This window comes from Denticeps clupeoides, chromosome 11, assembly GCF_900700375.1.
Source record: "Denticeps clupeoides chromosome 11, fDenClu1.1, whole genome shotgun sequence".
In the NCBI taxonomy this organism is placed as follows: domain Eukaryota; kingdom Metazoa; phylum Chordata; class Actinopteri; order Clupeiformes; family Denticipitidae; genus Denticeps; species Denticeps clupeoides.
This window is the reverse complement of record NC_041717.1, coordinates 16,986,335-16,998,488: the sequence shown is the minus strand read 5'-3', so window position 1 is coordinate 16,998,488 and position 12,154 is coordinate 16,986,335. Positions and strand designations below refer to the sequence as shown.

Genomic DNA, 12,154 nt, shown 5'->3' with positions numbered 1-12,154 from the left:
CGGCACAACTGGCTTCCTGCTGATGCCCTTGTCCCGGCAGCTTCTGCCGAGCTGTTCACAAAGAGTATCGCCTTACCCCAACAGCGCCCGACAATAGATTGTGGCTAAGACTGACAAGGCCTCAGGGAAGAGTCAATGCCCTTTGCACCATATGGCCTCGGAACAGGCCGATGCCTCGAGCCACAGTTGGAGAGGGGAGAAGAGGGGCAGCACGAAGAACCCTCTCCAGGTCCCCCTCTCACCCTGTAAACCCACTGAGTCGTGAAGGCCAGTCCCAAAAGTGATGTTTTCCATTTCTGCCGAGAGCCAAGTCAAGCCTCATCGGTTAATAAAACGAGTAAAACGAAAGAGCACATAAAATGTGGTCCATGGCTGCTTTTTTATATGCTATTATTTTTTAAATGTAGATTCCAGTTCTGTGCTTGACACAGTGGGGATGGAGAATAAAAGAAAAGCATTCGGAGGGCGGAGGTGGAGCACATTTTTGATCTCTAATCAGAGGAAGGGCGGCTGCCGCCTCATGGCTGCTCCGGGGCTATTATTTCCCTCCGTCTGGAGACTCTTCAGGCCGGTGGACATAATGAAGACCTCTCCAATCGTCCGGGAATCTGCCCCATTTTCCTCTGATTGTATCTTGGCTGTAATACGTGAAGCACCAACAAATGACATGTTGTGCCGGACGACGTTTGAATAAGTCTGTGATCCCCAAGAGTGTACTCATCGCAGGGTGAGGATCACGCTCACGGGAGAAGTGCCGATCTTCTGTTTCATGATCACAGTCCCTGCTCATCAAAGATAGGCCTTCATCACTGATGCGGGAGCCGGCGTGCACCTCGCACCGCATCTGTAAGTAAAGCAGCTTAATTCAACGGTGACATAATAAGCTCAGTTGCAGTCATACCATCAAACACAGGTTCACATGAAAGCTTTCTGCAACAACGACAAGGGCGGATAAGGGCTTTTGATTATTAAAATGTGCTTGACCTATTCTCTAATTATAACCCCCCCAAAAACTCAACAAAAGAATTCATTGCTTTCTTAATCTGTTTGCTGAACTCCTCCTTCTATATGGCAATATATTAATATCTTTATCACTGTGGCCAGTGTATTTATTTACCGATTTATCTAGTCATATTGAAGGAGCATTCACCTCTTCCCAAGATTGCAGGCACATCAGTTGGATGCATCATAACACATGCATCATTCTTCTGCGAACTAATTAGCGCACTAATATGCAAAATTGTCAGTGTGTTAACAGTATCTTGTATGAGACTGCTTACTTTTGTAGGTGTATAGATACGTACAGATATATAAATGTGCAAATGTTCAGTGAAATGTGTTGAAATTATTTCTTTTAAGCTGCTTTCTCAGGTAATCCGTCCTGCTGACAGCTGCACTTTACCCAAGTTTCACTGAGACACTCCTGGGCTCGACTCAAACCATTAAATAAATGAAGGTCAGCCCACCCCTCCTTGTCTAAAGAGGAAGATTAATCTTCTAACGTACTATTATTATTAATATAATTTATTTTACACCTCGTCCTCATACCAAATCCTCTCGTGATATTTACACTGAGGCTCTTTCTAACCATAAGCTGCTTCTGTCATCTTAGGCTTCTTTTATTGTTCACATGTCGAGGCAGGCGTACGTGCATTGTTTATTTATTTGTTAGTTTTGTTTGTTGTTGTTGTTGTTTTTTTTGACTCAGCATGGTCCGAGCCTTCGCAGCCCACTGTTTTTCACCCATTTCACTGTCTAATGTAATGTTGTCCGTCATTCTGTTTGGCTAATGGATGAAATTATTCCTATTAAAAAGTAATTATGTGCCGTGTAGTGTGGTTAGCCTTTTGTTTATTTTTTTTCTTCCTCCATGTAGCTAATTAAAAGCACGGCGTAAGTGCATTTGCATCTCAGCAGCCTACCTTCACGCTCCCACCACATAATTAAAAGCTAACTGGATTATTGGGCTTGTCCCGCGCTCACTGAAGGCAGCCGCATCCAGGAACATTTCAGCGCTCCAGTACAGAATAAATAAATATGTTCCAGTGTTTGTGCTCCCACTCTTCGTTTTGTAATCCAAATAAATAGCTGGGAAGAAGGAGACGTCTTCATTAATGTGTCTCAGACTGCATGGGACTGGCTGGACCGTTGTGTTGTGGTCAGAAGGGTCATCTTCAGTGCCCGGTCCACAGCAGAGGGCAGTCTCTCACCAGTTTTACTGCTCATTAGAGGCACATCATCGCCAACCGCTACTCCGCTTATCATCTGAGGGCAGGATGCAGAGCTGATGTACCAGTCACGTCAGCATCACTGTTGCACTAGTAAACTGTATGTAATCCGATGTTAAAATGTTTTTTTTTTTTTTGAACGACAGCTCTGAATTGGCCGGAATCGCATCAGCATTTCCCCTGTTTGCAGCCGTAGGAATCAATATGCCACTGCCTGTCACACTAATCTTGTTTATGGTAGCTCTGCCGTTGTGTGCATCTAAACCTTCACTCTCTGGCTATGAAGGGTCCCACTTTCTCCGGCCGCCGGACCTGGGGCCCCTTATCAGCCCCGGCTCTTTGTTAAAAGGAGCCCGGCGAGCCCTGATGCCAGGGCGAAATGCGCATTTACGGGCGTGTTATCTGCGCCTCGCGATAGAGTAATCTGTGCTGCCATGGCTGTGGGGAAAATGTTTCACTGCAGACGCAAACTGTTAACAATCATGGCCTGTGCGGGACGACCGCGCGGTTCCTGTGTTTAAATATTCCACTCTTATCAGGTAAACAGCGAGAGATTAATGTGTAAATGATTGAAGTGAGAAGCAATTGAAATGTTAACACAGTTTTGAAAGATATGATTACCTGCACACTGACTCTGTTCCCAGAGAAAAATGAAAAGGGGTGACTGATACGGCCTTATTGTTTCCCTCTCTCTTTCTCTATAAACAGACAACAGAAATTACACAGCAGCAGAAAATACTCATTCTGACCTTCATGCGGATTAAACAGTTAAACAAACCTTATCACATAAATATTTGCATTTAACATTATTTGTCTTCATTTTGAATTGAATTAACTTGAAACAAAAAGAATGCATTTGAATTATATTAATGTGAAAGACTATATATGTATGTGCTTTATTAAAATATCTAATATGCACTATAATATAATATGCCCTGACAATGAACTCCAGAATTATTTGAATCAAATTAATAAATAGGTAGATTTCATGAGAACCGGTCTTTGATGGCGATTGTGTCACCTGTTGCAGAAGCAGAGTGAGTGTCACAGCGTTTGAAGGTCATGAGGCAGCATCAGCTCGCTTGTGTCCTTTTTTTTTTCAGATACAGTCACCACCATGATAGTTTGAAAAGGTGTAACCAAGTAAAAAGTCCTTCCTTGTGACAGATCTCAGTGAAGGTTCCTTTTTACTTTGAAATTCTTGCCTGGTTTGAACATTTTCAGTTGTCCATTTTAACCTGGACCCTTCTGGACAGGGTTTCAGTTACTGCTGAAATTAAAAAAAGTACAAATACTGCCTTGCAAAATGGAACAGTGCAATAATTGATAATATTACTCCGTAACAGTGGTAGTGTGTGTGTTTCAGACCAGAGTGGAAACTTGTCTGATGACCTGTGGAAAGAAGCTGTTGCAGTGAGGGCCCGAATGCTTCGGTACCTTTTTCCAGATGACAGGAGGGTGAAGAGTGCATGTGAGGAGTGTGTAGAGTCCTTCACAACGCTGGTGGCTTTTCAGACTCAGCGTGTTTGGTAAATTTCTGTTATAGATGGAAGGGAGACTCCGATCATCTTCTCAATCATCTATCTGAATATGGGAATAACCCCAGTTCCAATAATATGACATTAATTAAAGTAATGACATTAATTGTTCAATGCACACTTTCTTTGTAATTCAAATAATCAAAATAATATAAGATCTTGAATACAGTAAATGCTTCTCTCTGCTGCAACTACATTAATAAAATAATATTATATAAAATAAAAGAATAAAATACCTACAGTTTTTGAGGAAGTTGTTCCTGAGCATGATTGACCTGCTGTCTGGATCACAGGGCACACTGAGGTCAAAGGTCATCAAAATAAAGATGGATTGATACAGAACAGACATAGAGACAGGAGGGTGTGGCCAGTGGAAAGATGGTTGTTTGATGTTTATTTTGACACACCCGGTGTGTCCGGGTAGACAGATGTCAGACTCTTGATCTAATTTGACTTTAAATTGCGCCACATAATGAAAGAAAAGTGCAGCAATTTGCTCATATGTCTATGTGCATGAATCTGGGTCCTCTTCAAAGCACAAAAATACCAACAGATGAAGATTGGTACCACAAAATAATGTAATTTTCACACAATGAAGTCATTTTCAGGTGAAGGGCCTGAGGCGGAAATCAGGACAATTTTCTTTTCTCAGAGCCAAAGAAAGATATTGTTTTGTGCTCTTGTTGACTATTCAAGGTTTTTTGGGGAAATGGGCTCGCTAAAACCCTGCAGTACAGACCGGGTCATCTGCTGCACAATCAAGGAAATTATGTTGGATGGAGCTGAGTCCCAAAATCTCGCTCCCTTTCATCTGCACTGATCCACATTCAGGCATTATGGTTCCATTGTCTTAATGAAGCTGCACCATTGTGTATGGTTTTTACCTGCACAGGAAGGAATAATGCAAATTCAAGGAATAATCAAATAATTTGATATATATATCTCTCTATATATACCATATATTGTGCAAAATAATTTAATATGCAATATGGTTTAAAAATCATGTTTGCAAATCTGAATAGTGAAATTTATTCAGACGCTCACATAGAAGGAGAATAGTAGGAAAGAAAAGCACTTGATTAGTGCAGATTCACTGATTAGTGCAGAGTTATTTTTGTTGGTTATATTGGTTCCTAAATAAGTGCACTTCTTTTCAGCACCTAGCAACCAGTTAATTGTTATGTGTACCACCACCCTCTGAAAGACACAAAAGGTGGAATTTTGCCTTCATTCAGCAAGACGCATCTGTTGTGGCCTTCCACAAAATCATATAAATCAGCCATAATAGACAGCCTGTCTGAACCTTTCGCGAAGCATCAGGTTTGAACCTGGTGCTGGATGGACAGAGGCGCTTTTACCCACTGTTAGCATGAGGCACTAGCCCATTGCAGGCTTCAGTCATTGCCCTTTAACCTGCTGTTGTTTTTAGTGAGGCAGCCACCTAAAATACATTAATTTATAGCCAGTCTTATAAGTTAGTTGTATTTATATAAGCAGAATAAACATTAATTGAATAACTGCTTACTTACTGAGCTTAGGTTTAATTGCTGCTAAATATCCTGTAAAGGTATTGATATCAAGCAATAATGAGGTGTCAATAACTATTATATGGAATGCTGCAATGAAGTGCCTATGGCAGTATTGGAAGTAGTATGCAGTTCACCTTCATGGATGACTTTTGATATATATATTGACGTAAAACCATATGAACGGCACCCTTTGCATAGGTGCGCGAATTTAATGTTACCACCTGCAATACAGCACATCATTTCTTTAAATATATCCTGGCCAATAAGCGTGCATGTTTCAGCAGCTACAGCACCGCACAGAGACAAATGTGAGATATCTGTATCATGTCCAATTAAAACCTGATCATTTAAAGCCGGAGCGTAATCACAGTGCAACCTATATTTAAATTCTCTGATCTTTATTATCTTCATACAACCCATAATTTGAAAACACAATTAATTTCTTCAGTTTTTAATATATGAAATGATGAAAGGATTATTTAAATTTTTCATTTTATGATGATACTGTTTCTGGCCAGATCACCCATTTCACTGCCTGAGGGTTTGGCCGAATGTCTGTTTATTTATTTGATCACTTTCCAGTAGGCTGCATCATTAGCTGGAGCTGTAATTGAAAATGGACAGTGGGCGTGTTTTAAATTAGCCTCCTCAGTAGCCAGTAATTTGGTGCACATTAATCAATACGAGTATCAATAGGGCGCTGTGGTCTTTTATTTCCGCTAAGGATTTATTTGAGAGGTGAATTTAAAGGCCTGGTGGCATATTTGACTTGAGCGTCAAGGGTCACGAGACAGGTCATAGGAGCAGTGAATACTAAATCTTGTTAGTGATGGGCTGGAGGATTTTTCTTTATTGCTGTTACCGGTCTAGAGGGGTCATCTGCCACCACTGAGAGCAGGGTCACTTCGCCTGACGTCTGAGTGTCTGTATATTAATAAATACGACCAGTTATGTTTTAATAATTCAGTTTACCATAGCAGATAAGAGCAGCACCTTCTCCTGCAGCATCAGACAGGAAGTACCGGTCAGCATGAAAGATTTCCACTGGAGGGAAGAAAACCACCCACCAGGTCATCATCCTAAGCATTCTATATTAATTATTCCTGTAGCATGAACATTTATTTAATCATGAACATTTTACACTAAAGCTTTACCATGGAAGTACTTTTTTTTATATCGTTTTATTGTAATTTCTGAAATCAGAAATTTGTCATTTGTGAAGGGGCATATATTTAAAAAAAAGATAATGATATCTACAACTGCTCTACATCTGTGATATTTTGGGCAACATAGGTGGAGCAATACCTGTGGAAATGCAGCAGGGCGCAGAATTAATGCTGCAGTATCGAGTCGCAGCAGCGGCCCTTCATTTCTGCGGCAGGAGGCGTCTGAGTGGCCCAGGCCGCGAAGACTTCCTGCGAGCAGACGGCTCGGTGTAATGGAGCCGTGCTGAGGCCCTGACGGGTGCGTGGAGCAGCGCGTGTTGCTTGGCCCCCGTCAGCACTGCAGGTACGGCTCCCGCTGACGGCCCCACCGCGGTGAGGCTGGGGTGACGCCGGTGACAGATAGCCCTCTCCTCTCAGCGCTGGAGACAGAGAACCTGCTTCCATCCCTCTGGGGAAGCTTCTAGCGTGTCTCTAATGTGGCGGCCAGAGTCATGTCTGCGGACTCACATTCACGCGGTGTAACCAGATCACTGCCTGCCCCGCGCTAAAAAGCTAGCAGTCTGGACTCGGAAGGCGTCTGTGGTCAGGAGCCTCTTATCTCTTTTTCCTCCAGCAGCCAAATCGGGGGGCTGCCTACGTTTAAGTGAGACAAATAAGTTTCTCCAGGACCAACCAAATTCTTCTAACGTTACCAGATCACCGCTCCCCGTCTTCATCCCTGGTGAATATGAAGCACCGCAGACAGTCTTCTCAGTATGGACGACATGTTCAATGTCATTAATGTTGTCCCGACCAAGAAATAAAAATGCAATCACAAAGTAAGTTCGGTAAATTAAAATGTAATCTAAGAAGTGTTCTCCCGAAAATTCACAATGATCCACTTTACAATTCGCTTTAGCAGTTTAATCCTGAACCTCTTTTAAAAATGTATGTAAAGGCTGGAAAACCACTCAGTTAATAGCATGCATTAGTCTCACGGAGTTAATAGTTTTCCATTTATATTTATATAATGAATGCTACAAATAAAATGAATGAATAATTATACCTGGATTATTTAGTTTACTAATTATCTACATTGCAATTTTAAACATCTATGGATTATAACATTCCAACATTGATCCATTTAGTTGATTCAAATCCCATCATTATGTCAGAGACAACATTTTTCTTTTGAGAGCCTTGGCAACTGCTTTCCATATATTGGCATATTCTATATGGTAGCGACATTACAGAATTTCAAATTCATGTATAAAAAGAGGGGGTCCACAGTTCCTTTAATTTGGGGCTTCTCACTCAATCTGACATAAATAACACAACGTGTGTGTCTCCTTTCACATCCCAGGCAGGATAATTAGAGATCATCACAGCATTTATGATCATAGCTCCGGCGACTGAACAGACAATGGCCGCCCAGTCGAACAGGTCCAGGCTCACCAACACATCAGATTATTTTAACTCCCTTTGTGACTCCCTTTTCTCCTGCATGGTAAATGTACTCTTTGTAGCATCTGAATGGACATTTTTGCCATCTTCAGCATTCAGCTGCAGTGGATGAATTGAGAAATTTTATGTTTCAAGGCAAGGTGAACAAGCTTGACTTAAACAATGATCTCAGTGATGGCAGCATGGATCCTATTTAGTTCAGGTCAGGTTCTTTTCAAAAGACTTTTTTTCTCTTAGACGTGAAAGTGCAGTTCTTTAGTTATCGTCAGTGGGTAAAACATGTCGCCTGACTCTTGAGAGAGTAGTACAGCTGAAATGTGCTGTTGCCTTTGTATGACAATATAGATATAAACTTGATTAATGAACCTAAATGAACTTGAAAAAAACTCTTTTGTGCCCTGCTTAATTTTTATGTGAATATGCATGTTGCATCTGATGATACTAGCCGGGATGTTAGTAGTATTACAGGGACATGTCATGGATATTATTTTAATATACTTAAACTTGGGATGGCTATTGACTTTCAAGGAATTTATTTTGTGCAGGGTATTTTTGGACCGATGTGCGGTGATGAACGAGGTTGGTGTTTTAATGGAAGGTCTTAAGCCACTCTAATGTGCGACCAGATATATAAGACCTTAGTGAGTGCCTGGTAGGATCAACAAAGCCCTTTGGCCTGCCAGACGTTCGCATGTGTCTTTTTCTCGGTGAAATGAAACGGGGAGTGTATAGTCTGCGCCCTGCTCGTGCCCCGCACCGTCGGATGCTGATGATCCTCTGTGCATCTTTCCAAGATGGATCTCACAACAACGTATCGATACTCGCCATTGATGCACTCAGTGAGTATAGGGTGTCCGCAGGCTCCAAGGTTGGCGCCAAGCTCCGTCTTCTGTGCACCACAAACCAGAATTAATTGCAAATCAATCGAACAAAGTACAACTGATCAGTAAACCAATTAGTAATTTTAGCTGCTTCTCCTGGATTTCTTTCGCTTAGGCTTTTACCAGCTTCTCTGTGTTTCCCGTCTCCTTTCTTCTTTTTCCTGGATTCTTTTAATGCACCACAAAAAATTAAATAACACAGTGAATTCTACTTTTTGTATGCCTTTCCACAGGATCTGTTGAAATTAGAAGTAATTATATGCCCTCTTTGCTCCCACTGAAAGATTGAGAAATTATTTTATGATGCAACCTGACAACATAAACGCCGTAATAGGCCGGCTGGTTATTTGGCTCCACAGATATCTGACAACAAGGGGTGATGGACCTCCCACCACGTGTAATTTTGGTGTCAATTGTCTGCGTTTGTTGTGCTCTTTAATTCAGATGGTTCCAAAGTCTTGGGTGAATATATACCAATGCAAATATGAGCTAAATCATGCATGCACAACCGACCTATGCATGAAATAATCAGGCTCACAAACCGTTCGAACTTTCTTCTTTAAAGGTGCAAAGTGTACATGGGTGATTTTATGCGGCATCAAACAGGGGGACGTGTATCCCCAATTAACTCGCCTCTAGAGGTACACAATGGTATTACAAAGCACACTATTATGCTGATTAAGATGCTAAGATCACCCACTGTGCCTGTAGCACATACATATGACCTTTGTTGATGTGTAAAAATTTTATTTTACATATTACGCATTTATTATGTGCTCTTTGCCTGTTATTAATGTTTTCTTTGAATGATTGAAAACATGAGAATATGAAAAACATATTTTGAGCTTTGATCTCCTAATTGTGTTAATGAGTGGGAAACATACTTTTAAGAGTGAGCCTGTTTGGGAAATGAATGCAGGATATTTTCTGTGCTGTGCGCTGTAGTAAAATCCCATAATGGCAGTCAATCGAAATACCCGTTATCTTCAAACACCAATTTTGCATCTGTGAATTTGACTTTCAGATGTTTTCTGCTTTATTTGACACAGAATATCATTACACACTGTACAAATCAGTCTAGACACATATCGCAGCAGCCTGAGTATGATACAAGGAGATCACCAAGCATGACATTTTGATGGCACAGCCGGAGAAGATTTTCTCAGGAATTATAGCTCTAGAGCAATTATAGCTCCCTCATATATTAGATGAAAGGGAAACTGAATTCGGCCAAATAAGATCAAAGGGAAGCTGGGGGAGATTTTAAAAGCATGTTATTTTCTCTGCTCAGCTCGCCAGCTACAAAATATTGATGAACCACCCCAATGCAGGTGGAATTCGTATATATTAATTTTTTGATTTTTAAAAGAAAAGAAGCCAGAGAGAAAATGACTGGCCAGGGCTAATACCCTGATGCACCATCTTGAGGCATAAGATCTTTTAATGTATTCTCTGGCTGCGCCTGAGAGGGGGACAGAGGCAGTTGAATGGATCCATTAATTTAATTGAAGCAGGCCCTGACAAGAGATAAAACATCCCAGGCCCACATCTCTCCAGGCTGCTTGGGCTTTATAGTAAACAACCAATGATCCATAAACAAAACCCATGGGCAGAAGACGCGCTCTATAGAGACTTCAAGGCCACAGAATATGACACAGGGCTGGGAGAATGGCGGCTGAAGAGCCCTTTCTCTATTCTCCGCGGCTCTGCATAAGTATTCCACCGGTATGGGCTTTGTTCTGCACTGTTCTGGGGATTCTGATGTTGGTACTTCAGCTTTCTGTCTCGGTGCCGGTACTGTATCTGTCACAGAGAGGCTGGGAGCAGATGGAAAATCACCAGCATGCTTTTGAAAGAGCTGATGCTTCCTACAATACGCGTTGAATTTTATTAAAAGCCGTAGCGGTTGTATCATTGTCAGGGATATGGGATTTTAAGGCACGGCAGGGAGGTGAAAACCTACTTGATGCAACATCTTTTTCACGCTGTTAGTTTGCTAATGCTGCTAATAAAATATTGCTGGTGTTCCGGCACTATGTTGCCATGGTTACTTCAGCTGGCTGACTCCTTTATGGCTGGTGTATGAACAGCGAATAAACTTCACATGCGCATCAACATGGCAGGGCTGCATGTAAACAATCCACTGAGAGATGTATTTATATTTGTAGTTTTATGTGATCTAAATAATATATACTTGCAATATATTTTACAAATAAGGCACACCATTTATATCTTGCATTTCTCATTTATACTACTATGGAATTAAAGCAATGTTGGTGAGGTGAGGGGGAAGGGGATCTAAAATTGATATAGAACATTAAGTTAATAACAGTTAGTCAAAATACAGTAAAACTGACTAATAACTACAATGGAAAAAATTATGTTAATTATAAAATGATATATCGCCAGAGATTAATATAGACATAATGCTTATTTAACAAAAGCTGTCATGTCAATTTTAATTGATTTTTTGATAAAAATCAATTTGGGAGGGTGTCTTTGCAATATTTTAGCCTAATTATGTCATTTATATGTATTACAAAATAAAAAGGTTAAGTAGAGAACCTTGAGGTACACCCATTTCCAAATTCTAAAAGTTTGATTGTATATTTCCCACTTTTAAATTCAGCAATATTGCTAATAAACCAATGCAGGCATAGATCCAGATTTGTTTAAAACCAAACAATGCTTGGCAGTACTAAACTGTCTCTCTCTGTTTGGCCAGAATTAAGTTTAAAATGTAAAAATACATTTTTATCACAACTGCAACTTTTGTTTTCATTTTTACCTTCATACAAATTCAGCACATCTGTTAGCAGTTGTTTTATTGTGTCAGGTTGTGAAGTAAACCATGGGTCTTTTATCAATATGGATCATTGCCATCCTGCTCTGTGTTTATTTTTGTGGGTGTAATGCATTATTAATGCATTATTACTGTAAAAGTCCTGTTTTTCTCTGGAATGTTTCAAATTCCCAAAGTCTGATTTTTAAAACGTTTGTGAAAGCAACCCAAATAAAACCTCCATTATGAGGAGCTCCACGCTGGTGTTTTGGATTTTCTTTTATTCTGGGATGCATGTCTTTCAATATCAGCTTTTCACAGAGAAAAGAATAGGGACACAAAACCATCTCCAGCCTATTGAACCTGAGTGGGGATGCACCTGTTCCCAGGGAGGTGAGCGTATATCACAAACAATACAGTGAAAAGATGAGCCACTAGCTGTGGTCTGACAGTTGAGTCTGGCATAATGCGAAGGTCACGGGTTTCGTCCACCATATTCTGCATTTGCGCTTTGGGGGGAGAAATGAATGTGAGAAAACAGAGGCCGCAGTTTCGTTGCAGCATCCCCTGGTTTATCAGAGATTGGG

General features: G+C 40.8%; 1 long non-coding RNA gene across 1 annotated transcript; it reads right to left on the bottom strand.

The window, feature by feature from the left end:
• Positions 1-468: 468 nt before the first annotated feature.
• On the bottom strand, positions 469-3,287 carry LOC114800177 (uncharacterized). The gene is made up of 3 exons (XR_003751340.1): positions 3,250-3,287; positions 2,850-2,926; positions 469-844 (listed from the first exon to the last, which is right to left on the bottom strand). It is a non-coding gene; the product is annotated as an uncharacterized LOC114800177 (long non-coding RNA).
• Positions 3,288-12,154: the final 8,867 nt, after the last annotated feature.